Source organism: Pinus tabuliformis, chromosome 1_1 (assembly GCF_031772625.1).
Source record: "Pinus tabuliformis cultivar Carrire ecotype Pingquan chromosome 1_1, CPIR1, whole genome shotgun sequence".
Taxonomy (NCBI): domain Eukaryota; kingdom Viridiplantae; phylum Streptophyta; class Pinopsida; order Pinales; family Pinaceae; genus Pinus; species Pinus tabuliformis.
Window position 1 is genome coordinate 61,821,880 of NC_142297.1, and position 25,020 is coordinate 61,846,899.

Consider the following 25,020-nt stretch of genomic DNA (forward strand, 5'->3'; position numbering starts at 1 on the left):
TTGTACTTGGTCCTACTAGAGCTTCTAGCCTTAGGGGCATTGGTCCCCCTGCTGGAACATAATTTGCGAAGACTGAACAATGATCTTTGTCATGCCCCTGATTCTTGCACTTTAGGCACCAAACTTCTTCATGCACCTCTGGCCGAGCTATTCGATCTTCCTTCAGACTCTAAAATTCTAGGCACAGGTTATGCAATTGCGCATGAATCTGCTGAATAAATTAGCATCTTGCATTGGTGTCTCATGCAATCTCATTGCAATCTCCAAGGCTTCTGACTGGGTTCCAATATTTTTTTGTGACAAAGCAACCCTTAGATGAGGTAGGAGTGAAGGCACAAACCATTCATGATGTTTCCCATTCATGAGATTCATGTTGGCTTCACGGATCTTGCACTTCAACCTATGATCCAAATCCCCAGGTGTCTTGTCTGGCTTCATCATGATCTCCTTGAATCCCATAATTGATTGAGCTTCAGATTTCAGCCTGCTAAATTCATTATTCACCGTAGTCTGAATATCTGCTAATGTAGCCATCAGATTATCAGTGCAGTACTTAATGTACCATGTTAGCGCATGTTCCTAAAAAGTAGTAACCAATGTTGCTTTCTTCATCTGATCATCTGTAATACCTTGAGCTTCACATACAGCCTTCGCGACAAACCAAAATTGGTCTGGGTCCACAGTTCTTGACCCCTTGAACATAGGCAATTTTACTAAATTCACCATATTAGATGGTGGAAGAGGTGACGGTAGTGTGGGTGAAGGCGTATGCAGTGGAGGTGAAGATAGAGGTGGTGTGGGTGGATGGGGTATTCACGAGAACCCTTGTCTTATCAGTTGAACAACGCTCTGTGAAGAAGCATGTGCTTCTTCCTCGTCGTCACTCAGAGGAGGTCCAATCAACGGGCTATATTCAGGGCTTGTTTTCCCCCTATCCTTGAAGGTATTTAAACTTCACATAGCTCCAAACATCAAGGTAGCTGAATAACCCACTTTTCACACAAGAGCATCTTAATCCAATTATTTAAAGACCTTAAATACTTACCTTGCAGTCCCTTGAAGAAGCGGCGCTCTACTTTGCTATAACTGACCGAATTATTGACACAAACTCTCTCATGAATCCTCCTATGATATGATCGATCCAATGATTAACAATGTGTGTGACCTTTTCTTCAAAGGCTTCCAATATCTGCACTAACTTTGGGGTCCAAACTATCAGGCTGTCAAGTCTCCACCTTCCTTGGCCGTATGCCAATTTCACGATTCACTCATATAATTTGACCGGGAAGGAACATAATAATATTTTGTGTATCTCTGTGTACAGATGTCTATCCAACCACTATTATTTCGTCATTCATGGATTCATGTTCTCTTGCACCGTGAATTCGTGGATATTTCTATCCAACCAATCTTCGATCTCCCTTTTAGTTGGATTCCAGTGATGTGACATCACACATCTCTTTATGTAGATCCTAGTCCTAGAAATAGAACCATTTGTTGGCTTGATGGGTCCTGAACCGGGTTTTGTGTTAATAAGCCAAACAAATCCCTACACTACTAGCCCTTTCAGCATCAATCTACAGAGTGGGGACTATAGTCTCACCTGAAGCAATATGGGGGGATGTAAGAACCAAGTTTTCACACCTAGAGATGGTAGGGATATCGTTTTATACGCTAAACCTTCCTTTTCATAGGTCGATAATCCTTTTAGGGCTTATTGATATACTTCTCTTATCCGTCCTTCAAACCTCCATGAAGGTCTACGATTGTCCTTTGTGTACCCTAGATAAGCGGGTCAAGCACTTATGTGCCTCTATAATTACTCTTTAATTTTTTTTTTACCCAGATTAGCTTAAGTATTGAATAACTTCACATGCGTTAAGATGATCTTCGTGTAGAAAAATATTATTACTTGTGTTCATATAACAAAGCAAAACATATGGATTGCATCAATACAACATTAAAACATAAACCCAATATTCATCATAACATAATCATATGCAGAAGTAAAATATATCATTCACGGATAAGTCTAGAGTAATTCTCCTTATTTATGTTTAGATCCTCCTTACACACTCCAACTACCCTACACACATAGCTGCAGGGGTCTACGCACTCAGCTGCGGACTTCTACCCTAGGCCTCTGCGACATAGCTACAGAGCCTCTTTCTTACGCTAATACTCTTCGCTCTTAGCTCTCACAGACCCATTACATAAAACATAACAAGACTCAACTAACTTAACTTCAAAAACTTCATTAGACTCTTCTAAGACTTCCCTTTTTATACAATCCCATGGTCCACAGACCATGGGTGGATCTCTTAAAGCCAACAAAAGTTACATAAACTAAGGGTGCAAACCCTTTATGACGCTTTACGTCTTCACACTTTGCGACCACAAAATGCAGATACTTTACATTTCTTCTACAAAACTTAGGCTTTTAACCCCAAAAATGACCTTAGGTGACCCGTTCCCAACAATCTTACCAACTAATATTGAGCCATGTGCTAAGCTAAAGGAACTATGAGACAATTATATCATAGGTTAACTTGACCGTGAGCAAGGGATGACCCCATTAATCACTAAAAATGTGCCATGCACTGAGGAGGAAAGGAAAGATAAGCCTTGGTGCATTGAGGAAGTTTATGGAAAAGGGTTGAGGTACTTCTGATTAAAATTGTTCCATGCGCTATGACTGAGAGGCAAGCTTAAGGGAAGGCACAATTTTCTTCAACAATGATTTATAAGAAACTCCACTGTCTACATTAACTGTGACATGTTCTGTGAGGAGGAGGAGGCTTAAGGCTAGCGCATTTTTCTTTCACAGTGGTTTTATGTCCTCTAGAAATGTGCCTTGTGCCCTTGGATAAAGAATTTTTCTTCAGAATTGACTATTTTTCCACTAGAAATGCGCACTGCACTTAGGAAGGCTCACTGGAAGAGGAAATTGTGTATTTTACTAAGGAAATTAGCAAGAGTCATGTAACTTTGCCCATGGAGAGACATAATGCACTATGAGACATAAGGGACCTTTTATGGCACAATTTTCTTTTCCTGAGTTCCAGTAGAAATGTTTCTTGTGCTATATAAGGCATAATTTCTCAATTTTTAGTGTAGTGAGTCATTGCATGCAACAAGGGTTAGGTGACTCTACTTTGAAGGTTTTCAATGTGTAGTGATAAGAGCTGACCTTATGAAAGACTTAGTGCATTAGTATAGGAGGAAAATATCTCATCAATAAGGCTCATGAATAGGCAGTGCTAATCTCCCAAGGAAGGATTGAAGCTTTGATAAGTTGCATTGGGAAGGAGGACTAAGAAGAGCTCCAAAATGGCTGAGTGTGGGATCAATGGAGTATGAGGGGAAAGAGACATCTGAAAAAGTCCAAAAAACATATTATACACATGAATACCATTGATACAAGCTATGGGAATTCAAAATAATCATGAACAATAGTCACGCCTTGCAACAACAACAAAGTGACACTTAATTCTAAGTACGACAATTGAAGAGTAGCATTGCGACACTTAGAACACAAGTTGCAATACGCGTGTTGACTGTGACCAGAAAGTGAAATAAGTTGTAGGAATGTGTCTAGTGCATATTATAATGATATATAGGACCATGTAATTCATAATGGTATACTAGAACTGACTCTAGTGATGTGAAAAGGTGCGACACATACATGAGTGAAAATAGTTAGAAGCGACACTTGTGACAATAAGAAAATGTGAAAACGACACTTGCAAAAGCTAAATAACTTGAAGACGAGACATGATAGAGGGAAGATAACATGATAATTTCACTTGTTAAAGTGAAAGAAAGAAAAAATGATAGTCACAAAAGTGAAAACAATACTTGTGAAAGCAAATGTGCGCAAAAGTGACAGTTGGGAAAAATCATCGAAATATAAGTACAATTGCAACCAAAGGGAGGGAGAATTTCAATGGAGAGTGCACACTAAATGTCAAATGTCTAGGATTGCATAAGAAAGGTGTGCTCATGCATTTACCAAGGAAAAAGAATATGTGAGCAAGTGAATTTGACACTTAGAATCCGAGAAGAAGACTTGAGTGCTTAGAAAAAAAGCAATTGATCACAAAGCAACTATGGAATGACATATCGTAAGATCCTAAATAGGATCCAAAATTCAAGCGTAAGAAAATTTTTGGAGGGTGTTGATTGCAACGTCAAAAAATTAATATTTAAAGTATTTTCAAGCTCAATTTTTATTGGGACTCTCTTAAGGTTTGGGGAAATTGGTAACCTTTTTGTAATAAGATCATGAGTGGTATCATCTAAATTGGGTTCACTTAGTATAGAATTTAAAAGCTAGGATATTGGTTGAGTAATATTAGAGGGGTTACTAATAAAAATACTAGTAGTTTTGTCAATTATTTCATTTTTAAAATACAGGGCCTTAAAAATAGTGAGCAGTGGCCATGCATTATCCCCTTCTGCTTCGAATTCAGAACATGAAATACTTTCATAATCAACACTTGGCTTGGATGGGGGGTAGAGGATGAGACTCTTTGCAACATTTCCATCAGATATCATCATAAAAATTGATCTGCAATTAATGAATGCATCCTCATTGGCTATGTTGTCACTCACTAATGTTTCAGTCACCAGTGGGTTGGAAACCAGTGGATCATTATGAGCAGGTGGGCCTTTAAGACGAAGAATGGGCTGATTCAGAGGAGGGATGCTGACACACAGATCCAGGAGTCAGCGACGAAGAAATTAGTGGCAAAAAAGACAAAGGGATGTAAGACAGTGTAGGGGGGATACTCTATGCCATGAAAACACTAGCATACTGATATGATCATGAGATGGGCTAGAAAATCCTTGACTCCTTTTCCTTCAGGTCTATTTATTTTGTTGTATTTAAGTGTGCTGCCCATCCTAAAGCATTCATCTCTGTATTATTTTTGGGCCATAGAGCCATTTAAAGCTGATACAAATATTCTATCAGACCAAGGAATAAGGACATGAGATATTTCATGTAGTTAATGCTCTTTCCCCTCTTCCTAGATAAATAAAGAAATGAAAGACTTATAATGGGTTCAAAAATTCTAGGAAAAAGACTACATGTATAATTTTAGACTCTATTTCCTTGGTAATACTGGTCTTTCGGAATATCAATGAGACTGTGGTGATTCCATATTCAAAGGATTACAGTATGTTTTCCCCTCTATTTTATTCATTAACATTTTCATGCTTCTTCAGCTAGTTTATGTGGTTATTGTTGCTAGATACGTTTCAAGCTCTCTTATAGATTCATTGGTAAGCTATATGTTAATGCAAATTCCTGTAACTGTCCCCAAGATTCATTTGTATTGACATTTTTTATGTATTCGCCTATGAGGATCATTGCAATTATATCTTTAAATGTGCAACATATGAATCATAGCCTTTAGCCCTTCCTCTAGACCTCATTTCTTCTTGTAACCCAAACAACATAGAAATCATTACGGCCTTGAGCTCTTTGTGTTCAACATTGAATTCTTGAGGTCTTAGGCTCTATGTGATGAGTTTCTCTCCTTTAGTATCCTCTTTTTCCCACTTTTTAAAAGATTATTAAGCTGTAAGACATTGAAGCCATTGGCCTCCACTCTTTTGATGATTATTTCTGAGATTTGAATTTGTGAAGAATTATTTGAAATCCATGTTTAATTCCTTTGGATTAATGAACCAACCCATTTTCTATATACATATAGAACCACAGGTGTTGTCTCCAACATATCCAAATATTTTGAGGCACACCATTTTAGATGTTCCCATGCACTAGCCTTGAAGCAATCCAAGGCTATCTCTGGGAGACACAACATCTTTTGGCGCTACTCCCGAGGACTTATTGAAGGATTATTTCCCTTGGGATATGATAAACTGAAGCACTCTTTGAATAGGTGATCAAATCTGATTTCAATTGCACTCAAATCACCTTTGCGACTCCACACCCTATCCTCATTATCATTCATCGCCCTAGCTTTTAAAAGGCCTCATACTCAGGTAGATACATCTCAAAAGAAGGCCCCATTTGTATCTAACTCTGAAATATTAATTTTTAAGAAAGTCGGGAAAGAGAAAACTCTCCCAGATTGTGCTACCATCTCATTAGCCTACGCATTTCCCTCTTCTAGTTCTCAGCCTGTAGCTGCTCAGTATCCAAGACTTACTCCTAAGGCCCTGACATACCCTCCTTCCCCTACAACCCATGTGGTATTAATCCTAGTCCCTCAAGCAAATTTGAATCTCCCTCCACTAGTCCATATGGATCTCTTAGGGTTTTTCTCAATAAATATGCACCTCTTGATTTACCCCAGTTTGTGAGTGCAATGCCCCCATACTACCTAAAGAATCTACCTAGGTTGGAAGATGATAATACAACATAAAACCACATTGAAACCTTCAATGCTTTTGATGAGAACATAAATTTGGAACAGTTGGATGTGGTTATGAGACAGTTTGTACAATCCATCAATGGAGAGGCTAGAAAATGCTTCAAATCCCTGCCTAATTCCTCCATCAGTACATGGGAGGAGCTTGAAAGCTCTCTCACCCAAAAATGGGGAGAAAAGAGAAACCATGAGTACTTCCTTACTGAGTTCAATGAAATAAGGAAAATGCTAAAGGAGGATACTATAGAATTTATCAAAAGATTCAATAAGCAGTTCAATAACCTCCTAGTTGACATAAAGCCTCCCCCAGCTACAACTCAAGTAGTTTTCTTGGGAGCCTTTGACTCTGATGTTGGTTTTACCCTAAGAGAAAGGAAATCTACCACTTTGGACTAACTTCATATTGATGCTCTCAAAGTAGAAGCAAATTTAGCCTCGGTAGGAAAGACGAGGGTAAAGCAACAGCCCATGGAACCCAAAGAGGGAGAGAGGAGACATCCTCCTCTGGACTGAATAGAGAATCATTAGACCTAAAGATACATGATTTGGATAAAATCATCAAAATTTTATCATAGAAGGTTGGGAAGATCGAAATCAAGAACATGAACCTCTCCAGGAAAAATGCTCAAATCAATAATCGGGGCTATAACCAGCAATATAGAAGGCCTCCACTACAATTACTTCCAAGGGAAAGAAAGGAGAAACTTGATCAAATTCTACATCATTTATACTTGGAAGATAGTCTGGATGAACAATCAGGAGATACTCAAGATATGTGTAGGTTTTAACCCCATATATAAATTTCTTTCATATGAATTCTTAAAACATAGAAAATAAACAATGTGAGAGCATAACACATAAAACACATATACACAGAGATTTTCCTCTGGATCAAAAAACCGGGACTACTAGCTTGATTTTTCATTATATTCCTTTCAGTGTTACAATACATATATATACATGCCGAAGCATCCAATACCATGGACCTAAAACCATGTGCAAAAACCATGCACAAAACCATAGGTAGGTCCACCCAACCTAATGTAGGGTCCCAAAAAATTTCCCCGGGGCACTGCCCTGGACCCCATAGAGGAGGGCTACCTACCCCCCTAAAACCTCCTGGATAGGGGGGGCTGCTTCCCCGCTGTGACCTTCCCACTGCGCAATGGGCGCAATGAAAGGGGGGCTCCACCCCCCCTCTAACCCCCCAGTTAGCTAGGGCTGCTAGTCATGGAAAGAATATAACACAACCCAACATTCTCCCACTTGTTGTTTTATTTCCATAGGGGGCCACAGGAGAGCTTAGTCATTTATCCAGCCCTGCAATTCCCATTGTTTCTCTACACAAAGAGAACTTCTCAGAGCTCACAGATTTTTTCAATGCATCTGCAATATTCTTCAAAGTGTCCACCTTTACTAGCAACACCCTTTTGTCTTCTATCATGTCCCTCACAAAGTAATACTAAACATCAATGTGCTTTGTATTTGAATGATAAGTAGGGTTCTTTTCCAAGAAAATTGCACTTTGGCTATCACAGCCTATCCTTATAGCTCCCTGTACTAACCCCATACTTGAACACAATCTTTTCAACCAAACTGCTTCCTTGCTTGCATGAGTGGCTACCATGTATTCTACCTCTATAGTTGATAATGCCACTATAGATTGTTTCTTACTCATCCAACTTATTCATCTCCAAATAGGTTAAATACATACCCACTTGTAGATCTTCTCTGATCCAGATCTCCAACCCAGTCTACATCAACAAAGCCATGAATATCCAACACTCTGTCCAATCCTGGTCTTCCTTGGTAGCACAAACCATAATCACTAGTGCCACAAAAATACCTAAAAACCCGCTTCACTACTGTCCAATGATCCTTCCATAGTTTTGACATAAACTTGCTCAATAGTCCCATTTCATGTGCAATGTCTGGTCTAGTATAGACCATCGCATACATCAGGCTACCGACTGCACTTTCATATGGAACATGGGTGATCTGAATGGATCCTATAACACTCTCTAAGTTTTCATGAACTCTTTAAAAATCATGCCAAAGATTCAAAGTATTATAAATATCAAGCTATCAGGACGAATCCTCATGACAGTTGTGAATTGCAATCAGTGCGGATCAACGAGGGCCATCAATATATCGTGCCGAGTGGTGGACCATGGTAACACGTGCTGACACCAACCAGTAAATGTAGGGAAAAATTTAAGCAGCGGAGGTAGTTTCCAATATGCGATTAGCGACAAGTTGCTAATCGAATATCGTAGGGAAAACCTCTCAGTGAACAGAATTCTCGAGCACCAGGGCCCAAAATAAGTATAAAACATGGAAAATATTGTTTCGGTTCCATCGGAGCAGGATTCCACAAAACCGACAGGATATCGTATGGGCTTTGAGTGGTAAGTTGTTTCAACCGAGTTCCACCCGATGACATACAATGATTGCCACATGTCCCGATGGCAGAGAGAGAGAACCGCTCACATCGGATGGGTAAACATCATGTTACTCAGTCGCCTGATATGAACAACAACCATAGGATCTGGGGCCCCCAGATCAACAATGGAGATGCGTTCCGATGGATGATCGGATTTGACAAGATTATAAAGCAAGATCACATAGGATTTGAAGTTCGATATGGACAATGCGTTGGTAGAAGGTCGTGTTTCGTGGGCATTCTTGGAGTTAATGGAAAAAATGATCGTTTCAAATATGTCCAAGATAACTAACACTCATCCATTATGAAATAGGTGGCCACCTCCCTATGAGGCACTATACAGTGACTAATTACGCAGGACAAAGGGATTCAAACAGACAGAGGCAGGGGAACTGGAGACAAATAGTCAAGAAGTAGAATTGGCTTTAAAGGCACAAATTGATAGAGAGCAGAAGTAGGTAGGAAGTAAGCCAAAAGCAGAGAGAAGAAGCAAGTTAGGAGCTGACCTGAAGAAGCAAAGGCAACACTAAGCTAGAGTGAAGATAGAGACAAAGAGATTCAGAGAATCAATGTACTCCAGAGAAGGCTTGAGAGGTTCAAGCGCAGTCCTGTATAATGCCTGTCATGTATGAGTCTTAGATTGGGCTCATACTACTGTGACCAATAGAGGTCAAAAGTTAGTAAGGAGAGTCTGTGTAGTCTAGAGATTTGGGGGATCCAAGTACAGTCTTATTGATTTATACCTATTGAGTGAGACTCAAATTGAGCTCACCATTGTAAAAACTCTGCTTTGAAGACATAATATAGAGGCCACCACTGGAGACTGGACCAAGAGATGTAGCCCATGAGTATTGAGTGAACTCCTTATTAAACTTGTTGTTTTGATATGTGTTTCCTATTATGTTTTCCTTAACTGCTTCATTTCCTGTGTATTTTGCAATCTTATTAATCCCTTGCATAAAATAACATGGGCACATCCATGCACATGAGTCTGTAATACCTTATTATTTGTCTTAGATCAATTTCAGATCAAGTGGTATCAGAGCTTTAGGTTGCTAAGGTTAGACAAGCTTGTGCTGGATTTTTTTTGTTGAATGCTAACTAGGACAAGGCTCAAATTAGGAGAAGGAGAGTTGGTTGAAGCTAACCCAGAAATTGGAAGAGTTTATCCTAGGAGGAAAATGGCAGAAGAAATTCCCTTAGAATTAGACTCCCAGTTCATGGACAGTTTCATGACCATGAGAGCCATGGTAGAAGAAATGTATATAGAATTTAAGAAAGGTAGAGGTGAAGATTCATCAACCTCCAAACAAGATAAAGAATTAGAAGAAACTCTTCTAGTTGCCCACCCAGAAGGAAAAGGAAAAGAAGAAAAAACCTCTCCACCATCTCCCCCATCATCACCTTCATCTTCATCTTCTTCACATAAAGAAAGCCATTAAAAGAAAAAGAAGAAACCTTCTTTGATTAAATTAGATGTGAAGTTTGATTTGCCAATTTATGATGGAGAATTTAATGCAGAAAATCTAGATAACTATGTTAGACAGATTGATGTATATTGCAGAGTGTAGAACATCAATTCGGAAAGGAAAAAGATTCAGTTGGCTAGCCTATGCCTTGGTTGAACTGCCCTAGTATGGTGGGAAGGCAGGACACAAGCTGACTTGAAGAAGCATGGTAAAATTCTTTCGACCTGGAATGAATTTGGTTTTTCCATTAGAAAACAATTATATCCACTAGCTTATATGCATCAAGCTATGATGAGTTGGCAAACTCTTTGCCAATTAAAAGGGAAAAGTGTACAAAGCTACACCCAAGAATTTAGAAAAAGAGCTTTGATTCTAGGCATTTCTTTAGACTCACCTGAGACTCTGCTGAAGTATATAGGTGGTCTACATAGCTATTTAAAGCACACCATTCTCATGTTTAATACTACTAGCATAGATGAGGTATCTGTTTAGGCTACACATCTAGAGGCTAGAGGCAAGAATGTGAACCCAAATGTTGGGGGATTATCAAAACCCACTACAAGCAAGAACAAGGAAAAGATAAAGCAGAAATGGAAAGAGAGGAAGACAAATTCTATACAAAAGACCAAACCGTCATGCACTCACTGCAAGAAGGATGGGCATGATGAGGAACATTGTTGGATTTTGCATCCGGATCTGAGGTCCAAGAAGTTCGACAGCAAAAAGAAGAAGGTTGTTGCAGCTATTCAAAAGGACTTGGGGTCAGACTCAAGGAATGAAAAAACAATCACATCCACAGGTATAAAAGGTAAAAATTCTAAAGCATCTACTAGTAATTCTACACAATCTACTAATAATGAAGAAAATGAGAGGAAAATACATGATCTTTTTCATATTAGAGTTATTTCCAAGCATCAAAAGATTGATACTTTGTTTGATATTGGCTCACAAGTAAACTTAATTTCTGAAGAAATTGTAAAGAAGTTGTGATTACTAACCACACTTCACAAGAAGCCATATCCATTGGGTTGGGTATGTGATAAAGCAAAGCTACAAGTGACTAGACAATGTAAACTTAGGTTTTCATTTGGGTCATCATTTGTAGATGAGGTTGAGTTAGATATCGTTCCCTTGGATATATGTGGAATTATTTTAGGAAGTCCTTACTTGTATGATAGAAAAGCCATTTTCTATAGAGCTGAAAACAAGTATCAACTCATTAAAGATGGAATCAAATATATTGTAAGAGCTCATAAACTCAAGAATAATTATACTCTCATAAACTCAAGGTAGATGAAAAGAATTGTAAATTCACGCAAACAATTTTTACTGATGGTTGTAAAGGAAAAGAAACCTGATAAAACCAATGTATTTGAAGGCTGTAATGCTAAATAGCAAGCTAATTTAGAAAAATTTGTTTCAGAATATGATATGCTATTTCACAAACCTAAAAGTCTGCCACCCAAAAAGGAAATAGTACATGATATTAATTTGCAGCAAGATACTCCATTTCCTAACATCATAATGTATAGGTTGTCTGCCTTAGAGAATGCATAAATCAAGAAGCAGGTATAGGAGCTACTCGAGAAAGGGTTCATAAGACCTAGCACATCACCATGTGAGTGTCCAATTGTCTTGGTGAGAAAGAAAGATGGCTCATGGAGAATGTCCATTGATTATCAAACACTAAATAAGATAATGATCAAAAATCGTTATCCCCTTCCTCACATAGATGATCTATTAGATTCGTTGAAAGAAGTTGTTTACTTTTCCAAGTTGGACTTGCATAGTGGCTACCATCAGGTTAGAGTTGTAGAACAATATGCATGGAAGACTGACTTCAAAACGAAGCAAGGATTGTATGAGTGGTTAGTTATGCCTTTTGGCTTAACTAATGCTCCTGCTACTTTCATGAGAATAATGAATGATGTACTCAAACCTTTTATTGATGATATTTTCATTGTATATCTAGATGACATTCTTATATTTAGTAAAACATGGGAAGAACATTTGAAGCATGTAAAGCAGACTCTATATGTTTTGAAAAGAGAAAATCTTTATGTTAAGCTATCAAAATGTGAATTTGACAAAACATATCTGAATTATTTGGGTCATGTTGTAGGGGGTGGTGAATTGAAGATAGATCCCTCTAAGGTTGCAATCATTGTAAACTGGCCTAAACCCAAATCTGCTACAGAAGTTAGAAGCTTCTTTGGAGCAGCACAATATTGGAGAAAGTTTATTGCTAACTTTTCCTTGATTGTAGCTCCATTACATGCTTTAACAAGATTGAACAAGGTGTTTCAGTGGGGAGGCAAACAGCAGAAAGCCTTTGACACCTTAAAATAAAATATTAGTACAACACCGGTACTAGCACTGCCCGATCTTCAAAGACCCTTTGAGATTAAACGGATGCCAGTGACTATGCCATGGGAGCAGTGTTGATGCAGCACAGTAAACCCAAATGTTATCATTATGAGACATTTAATTCTGTAGTAGCTAATTATCCCACATATGATAAAGAATTGTATGCATTAGTACAGACTGTGAAAAAGTGGAAACATTATCTAATGGGAAAAGAGATAGTTATACATACTAATCATCAACCACTTCAATATCTACATTCACAAACTAAGTTGCAACAATCAAGACACTATAGGTGGATAGGTTTTCTACAATAGTTTCATCTTGTCATCAGATATAAAAATGGCATCCACAATAAAGTTGCAGATATGTCGTCTAGGCCAATCATAAATGCATCTACTATACTTAAGTATAACTCAGTATTGCATGAAAGCTACATTGAACAATATGCTCAAGATATAGATTTTAAAGATGTATATGCAACTTTAAGTCATGGAAAACAAGTAGAAGAATTGGATTATCATGTTAAGGACCAAATCTTGTATCATTTTGGAAATTTATGCATTCCTCAAACCGAAAGAGTAAAGATAATTCGAGAAGCACACACTTCTCTAATATCAGATCACTTTGGGGTAAGTAAAATAGTTACACAGTTGCAAAGATTTTGTTATTGGCCAAAAATGAATGAAACAGATTCTAGATATGTAGAAGGGTGTACCATGTGTGCTAAAAGTAGGCCCACCAATTGAAAATTAGGCTTGTACACTCCACTACTAGTTCCTTCTCATCCTTGGGAAAGTGTTTCCATGGACTTTGTCGGGGGACTGTCTAAATCTAGAAAAGGTCATGACTATTTATATGTTATTATGGATAGGTTCAGCAAATGTGTATTTTAATACCCTGTAACAAATAGATTATAGTTGAACAAACAACAAAGTTGTTCTTTCAGTGTGTATGGGTTCATTTTGGATTACTCACTTCGATTGTATCTGATCGAGATTACCGATTTGTTGGCAAATTTTGGTCGAGTCTTTGGGAATTGATGGACAACAAACTGAAGAAGAGCACAACTTTTCATCTGCAAACAGATGGCCAAACATAGGTGGTCAATAGGAGAGTGATCCAGTTGCTTAGAGGCTATTGCAGCAAGCATCCCAAGCTTTGGGATGAACATTTATGTTATGTGCAACATGCTTACAACTGTCCTAAACATTCTTCTACACGGAGATCTCCTTTCGAGACCTGTTTCGATTTCATACCAAGGTCTCCCTTGGATTTTGTCTTTGGTAGAAACATAACGGTCGATGTGTTGAAAAGTGTGCAACAAGAAATGCTAAATTTAGAATGTGCTAAAAATACAACTCCTAAAAATGGCATGTCTAAAAATAGTAGTTTGGCCAGTGAGGTCATTGGCCACCTTGGGTGAGAGGTGAAACTGCTAAACATAAAAAGTTATAAAAATAGCATTTCTGGGTCCCTTCCTATTTATAGCAGTCTCTGGCCTATCTATAGGAAGTAAAATCGAATTTGGTCTTAACAACAGTTTAAAATATTAACTGATTAATCTCCATGAGTTAATTAGTTGTAAAATTTAAACTTGAAGTCTTTGTGAGAACATGCAATTAGTTGTCCCACTAATTGACGAATTAAGTATGAGTTCTATAATGAGAGAATCTGTTGACTTAGTGCTAACTAGTCCAGTCCAGTTAGATTATTTTAACAAGTTGTTAAAATAATAAAATATAGTTTGTTAATGCTTGCATGCATTTGACAACTATTATTTTAGATAACTGAGTATTTTCTCATGGATAACTGATGCATGGCAGTTCAGACAAAGACCCAGTTGAGATCAGATGAGGGATAGTGTACTATCAAATGCTTGGATCTTCCCATGGAATATTCCTTGCATGCAGGAGGAACTAGCGTCCTCAAGGATTGCATAGTTGGACTTGAGGTTGATAGCAGGTATGATTTGGGGCCAATTCACATATGTTTTGCAATTGGACCCCAATCAAAATTGCACAAGGAAATAGGGTATTGAAGGACTAGTGGCCAATATATTGAGGCCTAGTGAGTCTATTATCTTCATCTTTTTATTGCAGAGAGTACATGATAGCTCTTGAGATGATATTTTTTGTAACCAGAAGACGATTTCCACTTGATTGATAATACAGTGTTGGGGGTTTTATGCTGGTGCTTTCCCCAGTGATACATCTTGTGTTATGTGTGATTATTTCTCTTGATCAGTTATATGTGTTTATGCTTGATGTTGCTCATGAAATAGATTTTGCTTCCACTTAATGTTTTGTAGAAGTAGATCAAGTATTATGATTTAGGAAATTGCATATATAGTATGATCTACAGGTGAAATTTCTACATGGTATCGGAGCACAGTTAATCAAGCAAGGAATGATATACAAGCAAGAGAAATAAAGTCGAAGTTTATTATTCGGGATATAGATATCTAATTCTCATCAAAATTCAGATTTCATCTCAATGGCCTTCACTGGGTTAAGGCTTGAGTATGCCCTTGATGGCAGCTCAAACTACATAGCTTGGAAGGATCGCATGGAGGCAGTATTGGAAGATAATGGCATTAAGGACTTCATTGATCAAGATGTCCCTTAGCCTACTGATGATACTCAGGTTGCAGACTAGAAGAAGAACGTGGCTAGAGCTAGGAGAATCATCCTAGAGGGAGTTCGAGATCACATAGCCTCGAGCCTCCATGGGAAGGAAACTCCATTTGAAATGTGGAAAACATTGAAATATTTATATCAGAATAGTAGTGAAATGAAAAGGGCGACATGATCACTACATTCTTGAACAAGCTCACCAACTGCAGAGATGAGCTTGCAAGCGTAGGGATCACTACCGTTGATGATGATATGGTGAGTCTAGCACTCCTTGGCCTTCCTAAGAGCTAGCATAGCTACCAGGACTTAGTAAATGGAAGGGACAAACTACCAGATTGGGAACTATTATGGTCGGATTTGATGTAGGAGGAGATCCGACAGAACACCAGAGATGGAGCTTCTTCATCAAAGCATGATGATGAAGAGAACTTGGATTTAGCATCTAAAGCTAAGAAAGGGAAAGGGAAGGCATCCCAATCCAAGTCTTCTCAAGGAGGGAAGAAGTTTGACAAGTCAAAGGTGAGATGCTTTCATTGTCATGAGTTGGGTCACTATGCTACTAGTTGCCCAAAGAGGAAGAAGTCTAAGAAAGGTTCCTCCAAGGAATCTGATGGTGATGCTCTAGTTTCACAATTTGAGATGGATTTCTCACTTATTTCATGCATGGTTTAATCCAGCATGGGATGTGTTTGGTACTTGGACAGTGGAGCTTCTTTTCACATGTCAGGTGACAAGACTATTTTCAGCACTTTGGAGGAGAAGGATCTCCAGATATAAATCGAGATGGGTGATGACGGAAAGTACCATGTCTCGGGTGAAGTTACAATTGTTTTTTAGAGGGAGCATGGTTCTCCTCTCTCTCTTTCTAATGTTATGTATGTACTAGGGCTGAAAAAGAATCTTGTGTCTATTGCTATGCTTGAGGATAAAGGCTATGATGTAGTCTTCAGATGAGTAGTTCTGGAGTGAGTTCATTCAGATGTATGCAGGCCCTTCTCTCCAACCTCCATCGAAAATCAAAGGTATTATGCTATTTTTGTTGATGATTTTTCTCATAGATGTTGGATCTACTTCATGCAAAAGAAGGACCAAACCTTCTTGAATTTTTATGAGCTCCAAGATTTGGCAGAGAAAGAATTAGGGATGAAAGTAAAGGCCTTGTGAAGTGATAACAGTGGAGAGTATATTTCCCTGCAGTTTAAGGACTTCTGTGCTTCAGAAGGAATTAAACAGGAACTCATAGCTCCTCATAGCCCACAACAGAATGGGGTGGCCGAAAGGAAGAAAAGATCTATTGTGGGCGCAGCTCGATTGATGTTGCATGACCAAGGTCTACCCCTTCATCTGTGGGCTGAGGCATGCAATACAGTAGTATATCTTCAGAATAGAAGTCCTCATCGTATTTTGGGGATGAAGACACCTTTGGAGGCTTTTTCGGGGATGAGACTAGATGTGAGTCACTTCTGCATATTTGGATCACCAATCTTCTGTCATGTGACCAAAGAAGCTAGACCCAACAACTGAGTTGGGAATACTTGTGGGTTACACAGATACACCTCACAACTATCGTGTGTTTTTTCCTGCTAGTCAAAGGAAGGTAGTGCTTAGGGATTTGAAGTTCAATGAGCAGTGAGCCATGCGAGTATCTCTTGAGAAGGAGCTCAAGTTACACGGTGATGATGAGGAACTATTAGTTCCTAAGCATGAGGAGCATCCTGATGGTGCAGATTAGCCACATGCAAAGATTCCAGTAGTGGAGATCACCACTGCTGGAGAGTCTTCTAGAGATGGGCGGAAATGCTCACAGGAAGTTGACAGATTGATGTAGGATGCAAGAGAGAATGTGGGGCAGCCATCCTCTTAATGTAGATAGAGGAGATCTCCCGATAGATACACTGGTTACATGGCCCTGGTTGGGGAGTATGTAGTGACCGAGCTTTCTTCTTTTGAGGAGGCAGTGCAGCAGCCAGTTTGGGTGTATGCGATGGTATAGGAGTATGATTCTATCATGTGGAACAATGTATGGGATGTTGTTCGTAGACCAAGGGACAAGTCACTGGTTACTTCCTGATGGCTTTACAAGGTAAAGCAGGTAGCTGATGGTAGTATTGAGAAACACAAGGCAAGGTTTGTTTCCTTTGGTTTCTCACAGGTTGAGGGGATTGACTATGATGAGACCTTTGCTCCTGTTGCAAGGTACTCATCAATTAGATTGATTATAGCTCTATCAGTACAAATGTGTTGTCAGATCCATCAGATGGATGTGAAGACAACATTCCTCAATGGGGAGATTGAGGAAGAGGTATACATAAAGCAACCAAAGGTATTCGAGACCTTCAATCGTGAGTCACATGTGTGTCAGCTCAAGTGAGCATTGTATGGGCTGAAGCAAGCACCCTGTACTTGGTATACCAGGATCGACAACTATTTCACCAGGTTGGGCTTCACCAAGAGTGAAGCAAATGTGAACCTCTATCACACCATTATAGATGGTAAGCTATTGATTATTGTACTTTATGTCGATGATCTAATTTTGACATGTGATGATCATTTGATCAAGTCTTGCAAGGAGTATCTTGCAAGAGAGTTTGAGATGAAGGAAATGGGCCTCATGCACTACTTTCTAGGCATGGAGGTGTGGCAGAGAGATGGGGAAGTATTTGTGTCTCAAGGAAAGTATTCCAATGAGATACTCAGGCACTTCCACATGGAGATGTGCAAGCCCATGGAGATTCCTCTTGTAGGTAATTGGAGGAAGGAGGATGCTACTTCAAGTGAGGTAGTAACTGCTACTGCTTATAGACAGCTTGTGGGTTCACTCATGTATTTGGTGAACACACGACTGGATTTGTGCTTTGGAGTGAACCAGCCGATTCAAGCTATGGTTCAGCCAACCAAGTTGTTTTGGAAGGTGGCAAAGCATGTGCTGAGATATCTCAGAGGCACTACACAGTATGGATTATGGTATAGGCAGACAGAGGGAGTGAAGCTCCAAGGCTTCATGGATGCAGATTGGGTAGGTAGTCCAGTAGACAGGAAGAGCACTTCTCTAGGAATCTTCAACCTTGGGTCAGCTGTGGTTTCTTGGTATAGCCAAAAATAGAGATCAGTTGCACTTAGCACAGCGAAGGCAGAGTACATGGCAGCTAGTCAGGCTGCATGTGAGGCCATTTGGATGCGGAATATTCTAGTGGGATTGTTTGGTCAAATGATGGATCCTACAGTGATATATTGTGATAATCAGAGTTACATTAAACTCTCTGAGAATCGAGTATTTCTTGACAGGTCCAAGCATATAGATATTTGCTATCATCATCTACGGGATTGTGTGGTCAAGAGGATCATGATGTTGCAATACATTTCGACCGAGGAACAGGATGCATATATTTTGACAAAGGCATTGTCAAAAGGCAAGTTTGAGTTCCACAGAGACATGATCAAGGTTACTGATAATCCCTTTCTTGTTGTGAGGGAGTGTTTAAAAGTGTGCAACAAGAAATGCTAAATTTAGAATGTGCTAAAAATACAACTCCTAAAAATAGCATGTCTAAAAATAACAGTTTGGCCAATGAGGTCATTGGTCACCTTGGGTGAGAGGTGAAACTTATAAAAATAGAAAGTTTTAAAAATAGCATTTTTGGGTCCCTTCCTATTTATAGCAGCCCCTGGTCTATCTATAGGAAGTAAAATTGAATTTGGTCTTAACGACAATTTAAAATATTAACTAATTAATCTCCATGAGTTAATTAGCTGTAAAAATTAAACTTGAAGTCTTTGTGAGAACATGCAATTAGTTGTCCCATCGATTGAGGAATTTATCCTTTATTCTCTCCATTGATTGAGGAATTAAGTATGAGTTCTATAATGAGAGAATCAGTTGACTTAGTGCTAACTAGTCAAGTCCAGTTAGATTATTTTAACACGTTGTTAAAATAATAAAATATAGTTTGTTAATTCTTGCATGCATGTGACAACTATTATTTTAGATAACTAAGTATTTTCTCATGGATAACTAATGCATGGTAGTTCAGAAAAAGACCCAGTTGAGATCAGATGAGGGACAATGTACTATCAGATGCTTGGATCTTCCCATGGAATATTCCTTGCATGCAAGAGGAACTAGTGTCCTCAAGGATTGCGTAGTTGGACCTGAGGTTGACAGTAGGTATGATCTGGGGCCAATTCACATATGTTTTGTAATTGGATCCCAATAAAAATTGCGCAAGGAAATAGGGGATTGGAGGACTGGTGGCCAATATATTGAGACCTAGTGAGTCTATGATCTTCATCTTTTGATTGTAGAGAGTACAGGATAGCTCTTGAGCTGATATTTTTTGTAACCAGAAGAGGATTTCCACTTGATTGATAATACAGTGTTGGGGGTTTTATGTTGGTGCTTTCCCGAGTGATACATCTTGTGTTATGTGTGATTATTTCTCTTGATCAGCTATATGTGTTTATGCTTGATGTTGCTCATGAAGTTGATTTTGCTTCCGCTTAATGTTTTGTAGAAGTAGATCAAGTATTAAGCTTTAGGAAATTGCATATATCGGTTTGATCTATAGGTGTAATTTATACATGATGGACACAACGATGTGGGCAAAGCAACCAAGTTCATTGAACAAATCCAAGAAAATCACCAGGAAAAGAGCCAAGCCAAGTACAAGGCAAGGCATGATAAGCATTGGATTGAGAATAGTTTCCAAGTTGGTGATCAAGTCTGGCTGTATATCATCAAAGACAAAATGCAAGGTGAAGGTAAGAAGATGAAGCCAATAAGGTATGTACCTTTCAAGATACTTGAGAAAATCAATGAAAATGCTTTTTGCCTTGATTTTCTAGCTTACATGCACATCTATTCAGTAGTTAATGTGGAAAGATTGAGACTATTTGAACCTTCATTGATTGAAGATCCCGAAGAACAAAGTCAATTGCCTTCTATTGGTGATTTGTTGCCTGAATATCTCAATGAATTGTAGGAAGATATAGTTCTGGACAAGAAGGTAAGAACTGCGTGGAGAGGGGATGTTGAGTACCTCAGGATTGGACTCAAAGATTCAAAACCAAGCAGTGCAAGATGGATAGATATTGGGCAAGTGAGGAATCTATGTCCTCACTTTATTGATGCTTAAAAACCAACTTTTGGTGGTCCAAAAGATTTTTCAGTGGGAATGTGTGATCTGAATGGATCCTAGAACACTCTCTAAGTTTTCATGAACTCTTTAAAAATCATGCCAAAGATTCAAAGTCTTATAAAGATCAAGCTATCGGGAGGAATCCTCATGACAGTTGCAAATTGTGATTAGCGCGAATCAACGAGGGCCATCGATCTAGTGCGTAGAGCGGCGGACCATGGTAACGCGTGTTGACACCAACCAGCAAATGCAGGGACAAATTTAAGCAACGGAGGTAGTTTCCGATATGTGATTAGCGACAAGTCACTAATCGCATATCGCAAGGAAAACCTCTCAGTGAAGAGAAGTTCCGAGCACTCGGACCCCAAATAAGTATAAAATGCAGAGAATATTGTTTCGGTTCCGTCAGAGCAGGATTCCACAAAACCGATAGGATATCAGACGGGCTTCGAGTAGTAAGTGGTTTCAACCGAGTTCTGGCCGATACCATACAGTGATTGCCATGCGTCCCGACAGAAGAGAGAGAGAACTGCTTACATCAGATGGGTAAACATCATGCTACTCAGCCACCCAATATGAATGACAACCATAAGATCTGGGGCCCCCAGATCAACAACGGAGACACGTTCCGATGGATGACCGAATTTGACAAGATTATAAAGAAAGATCACATAGGATTTGAAGTCCGATATGGACGATGCATGAGAAAAAGGTCGTGTTTCACAGGCATTCTTAGAGTTAAAGGAAAAACGACCGTTTCAAATATGTCCAAGAGAATTGACACTCATCCGTTATGAAATAGGTGGCCACCTCCCTATGAGGTGTTATACAGTGACTGATTATGCAGGACAGAGGGATTCAAACAGACAGAGGTAGGGGAACTGGAAAGCCAGAGAGCGGAAATGAATAGTTAGGAAGCGGAATTGGCTTTAGAGCCACAAACTGACAGAGAGCGAAGGCAGGTAGGTAGTAAGCCGAAAGAAGAGATAAGAAGCAAGTTAGGAGCTGACTTGAAGACGCAAAGGTAGCACCGAGCCAGAGTGAAGACAGAGATAGAGAGAGTCAGAAAGTCTGTGTACTCCAGAGAAGGCTTGAGAGGTTCAAGCGAACTCCTCTGAACTGCTTGTCATGTATGTGTCTCAGATTGGGCTCATACTACTACTAATAGAGGTCAAGAGTCAGTAACGAGATTCTGTGTACTCCATAGACTTGGGGGATCCAAGTACAGTCTTACTGATTTATACCTATTGAGTGAGACTCAAATTGAGATCACCATTTTAAAAACTCTGCTTTGAAGACATAATAGAGAGGCCACCACTGGAGGCTGGACCAGGAGATGTAGCCCAAGAGTATTGGGTGAACTCCTTATTAAACTTGTTGTGTTGATATGTGTTGCCTATTATGTTTTCCTCAACTGCTTCATTGCATGTGTATTTTGCAATCTTATCAATACGTTGCATAAAATAGCATAGGCACATCCATGCACATGATTCTATAATACCTTACCGTTTGTCTTAGACCAATTTCAGATCGATGGGACATGTCCTCTTCCTATTCTTGTGTCGTGGGAGACTGTTCAACAGATAACTTTACACCTACAAGAATAGGAACCTTCACTAGTTTACTATCTTTCATATTAAACCTCTGTAGTATTGTCTCAACATACTTACTCTGGTTTAACCAGAGCTTCCTCTTTTCCCAATCTCTTTTAATTTCCATGCCCAAAATATAGTTTTCAACACCAAGATCTTTCATGTCGAATTTGTAGGACAATTGGGTCTTCAAATCCTAGATAATTTCTTTATCATTTCCAACCAGCAACATATCATCCACATACAAGACCAGATAAATAACACGGTCACCAATTAATTTAAAATATAGACGGTGATATGCTTTACTTCTGGTGAAGCCAAGTCTCCATATAAATGTAACAAATTTTTGATACCACATCCTTGGTGACTGTTTTAGCCCATACAGAGACTTCTTTAACTTGCATACCAATTCTTCCTTACCCTTCACCACAAAGCCTTAAGGTTGCTTCATGTAGATATCCTCTTCCAGATCCCCGTGAAGAAATGTTGTCTTCAGATCTATATGTTCTACCTCAAAATCAAAAGTAGCAAAAACAGATAAAAGTAATCTAATAGAAGTTACCTTGGTAATAGAAGAAAAACTATCACCAAAATAAATTCTCGACACCTAGGAATAACATTTTTATACCAATCGAGATTTGTATTTATCCAACTTTTCTTCTGAATTTGTCTTCTTCTTGAACGCCCATTTATTGCCAATGGGTTTCCTTCCAGCTGACAACTCCACCAGATCCTAAGCCTCATTTTTGTGCAAATATGCAATTTCATCAACCATGGCCTCTTCCAGAGTTTTCCATCCTCCGATTCTACTACTTCCTTCACAGTTCTGGGATCATCATAAATAATAGATAAACCTAAATTTGAATAGAAATTAGATGGACTATACCTTTCTAGTTTCCTTCTTTCTCGAACTAATCTTCTCACAACCAGAGTTTGTGGAAATTCATCTTCTTATTCCTCTTCTACTGTAGAGTATGATTCTTCCTCCTTTAGCTCAAACTCTATCTTCTCAAGTTCCTTCGATGGGACTTTATGTTTAATAACATTTTTCACCTCTCTCAACACCACATCTCGACTGTACACAACCTTCCTTGTTACTGGGTTCCAAAGCTTATAACCCTTTAAACCACCCTTATACCCAATAAAGATGCACTTTTCAGATTTACTATCCAGCTTTGTTCTTTTCTCCTTTGGAACATGTACATATGCATCACATCCAAATACCCTCAGATGTGAAAGAGAGGGTTTCTTACCATTCGATACCTCTTGTGGAGTCTTATCCTCCAACACTAATGAAGGTGATCTGTTAACCAGGTAACATGTTATCTCGATCGCCTCTGCCTAGAATTCTTGTCCTAACTCGGCACCAGTAGGCATGCTTCTTGCCCTTTCCATCAATGTCTTGTTCATTCTTTTTGCAACTCCATTTTGCTCAGGTGTGTATGGAGTAGTCTTCTATCGTGCTATACCACACTTCTTACAGAATTCTTCAAATTCCTTGCTGCAAAACTCTCCACCATTATCTGTCCTTAGCACCTTTATCTTCTTCTCTATTTGGTTTTCCACCAGAGCATTAAATTCTTTAAACCTGTCAAAGACTTCAGATTTATTCTTGAGAAAATATATCCTGTATTCCTTAAGAAGTCATCTATAAATGATACATAGTACATAAAATTACACAGTGATGGAAACTTCATAGGTCCAAACACATCACTGTGCACAAGCTCTAATATTTGTTTTTCCCTCTTACCACCAGAGGGGAAACACACCCGATTCTGCTTCCCATATACACGATTTTCACAGAAGTCAAAATCCAGAGAGCTATTAGTCATATGTTCTACCATACCTTTACCATGAAGTATTCAAAGGCCCTTCTATCCAATATTTCCAAGCCTTTGATGCCATAGCATGGTCTTTTCTCTAGAGACCACTATATTTTCTGCTCCACTTTCAGGAACCACAAAACTATTGCACTCATCAACAACAATTCTACGTTGCAGCTTGTGCAGAGTTCCAATCCAAACTCCTGCATCAATACTAGTTCTCCCTAAACCATCTTGTATATATCTTTCTCGAACAATATTTTTACACCCGCATCATCCAACTTGCTTACAGAAATTAGATTTCTTCCTAATTCAAGAATATGCAAAACACCCGGAAGTTTTATAACCCTTCCACCTTGCAACTTCAACTTTACTTTTCCACGATCAATGATTCTAGCCTTCCTATCATCCCATAAGAAGACATCACCACCATCGTATTTCTCATACTTGCAGAACCACTCTCTATGGGGAGTGAAGTGAAAGGATGCACCTGAGTCAATCAACCATGCCTCATGATCTACATGTGTACTTGAAGAAGCCAAGTACACATCCCCACCTTCATCCGAGGTGGTTTTAGCCTCTGCAAAAGGAGCATCATCATATCCCTTTCCATTCTTAGGAGCTTTATTTACAGTCGCTTTTGTAGTGCCCTTCCTTTCCAATTTCTAGCACACCACCTTTACAAGTTTTCCTGGAGATTTAGTTCTCCCTCTATATTTAGAGCTCCCACTCGATGACTTGTTTTTGTTTTTGTTCTAGGACCATCCTCGTATAGACAAGGCATCACCATTCTGGCTCTCCATATTTTTCCATCTCATCTCCTTCATCAACAAGGATGAGACTATTTCATCAAACTGCAAGGCAGTTGCATTGCTACCTATTGCAATAACCAGACTATCCCATAGATCTGGTAGTGGACACAACAAACTGATGCACTTTTCTTCATCTAAAAATTTAATATCAACAGATAACAACTGACTTACCATAGTATTAAATGCGTTTAGATTCTCTGTCACCGAGTCTCATTCTTTCATCCTCAGGTTATAAAACTTTTTCCATAGGAACAATTTATTCACTAGAGACTTAGATTTGTACAAAGTCCCTAACTTGTCCCACAAAGCCTTAGTCGTAGCATCCCCTGATACATTCAACAATAC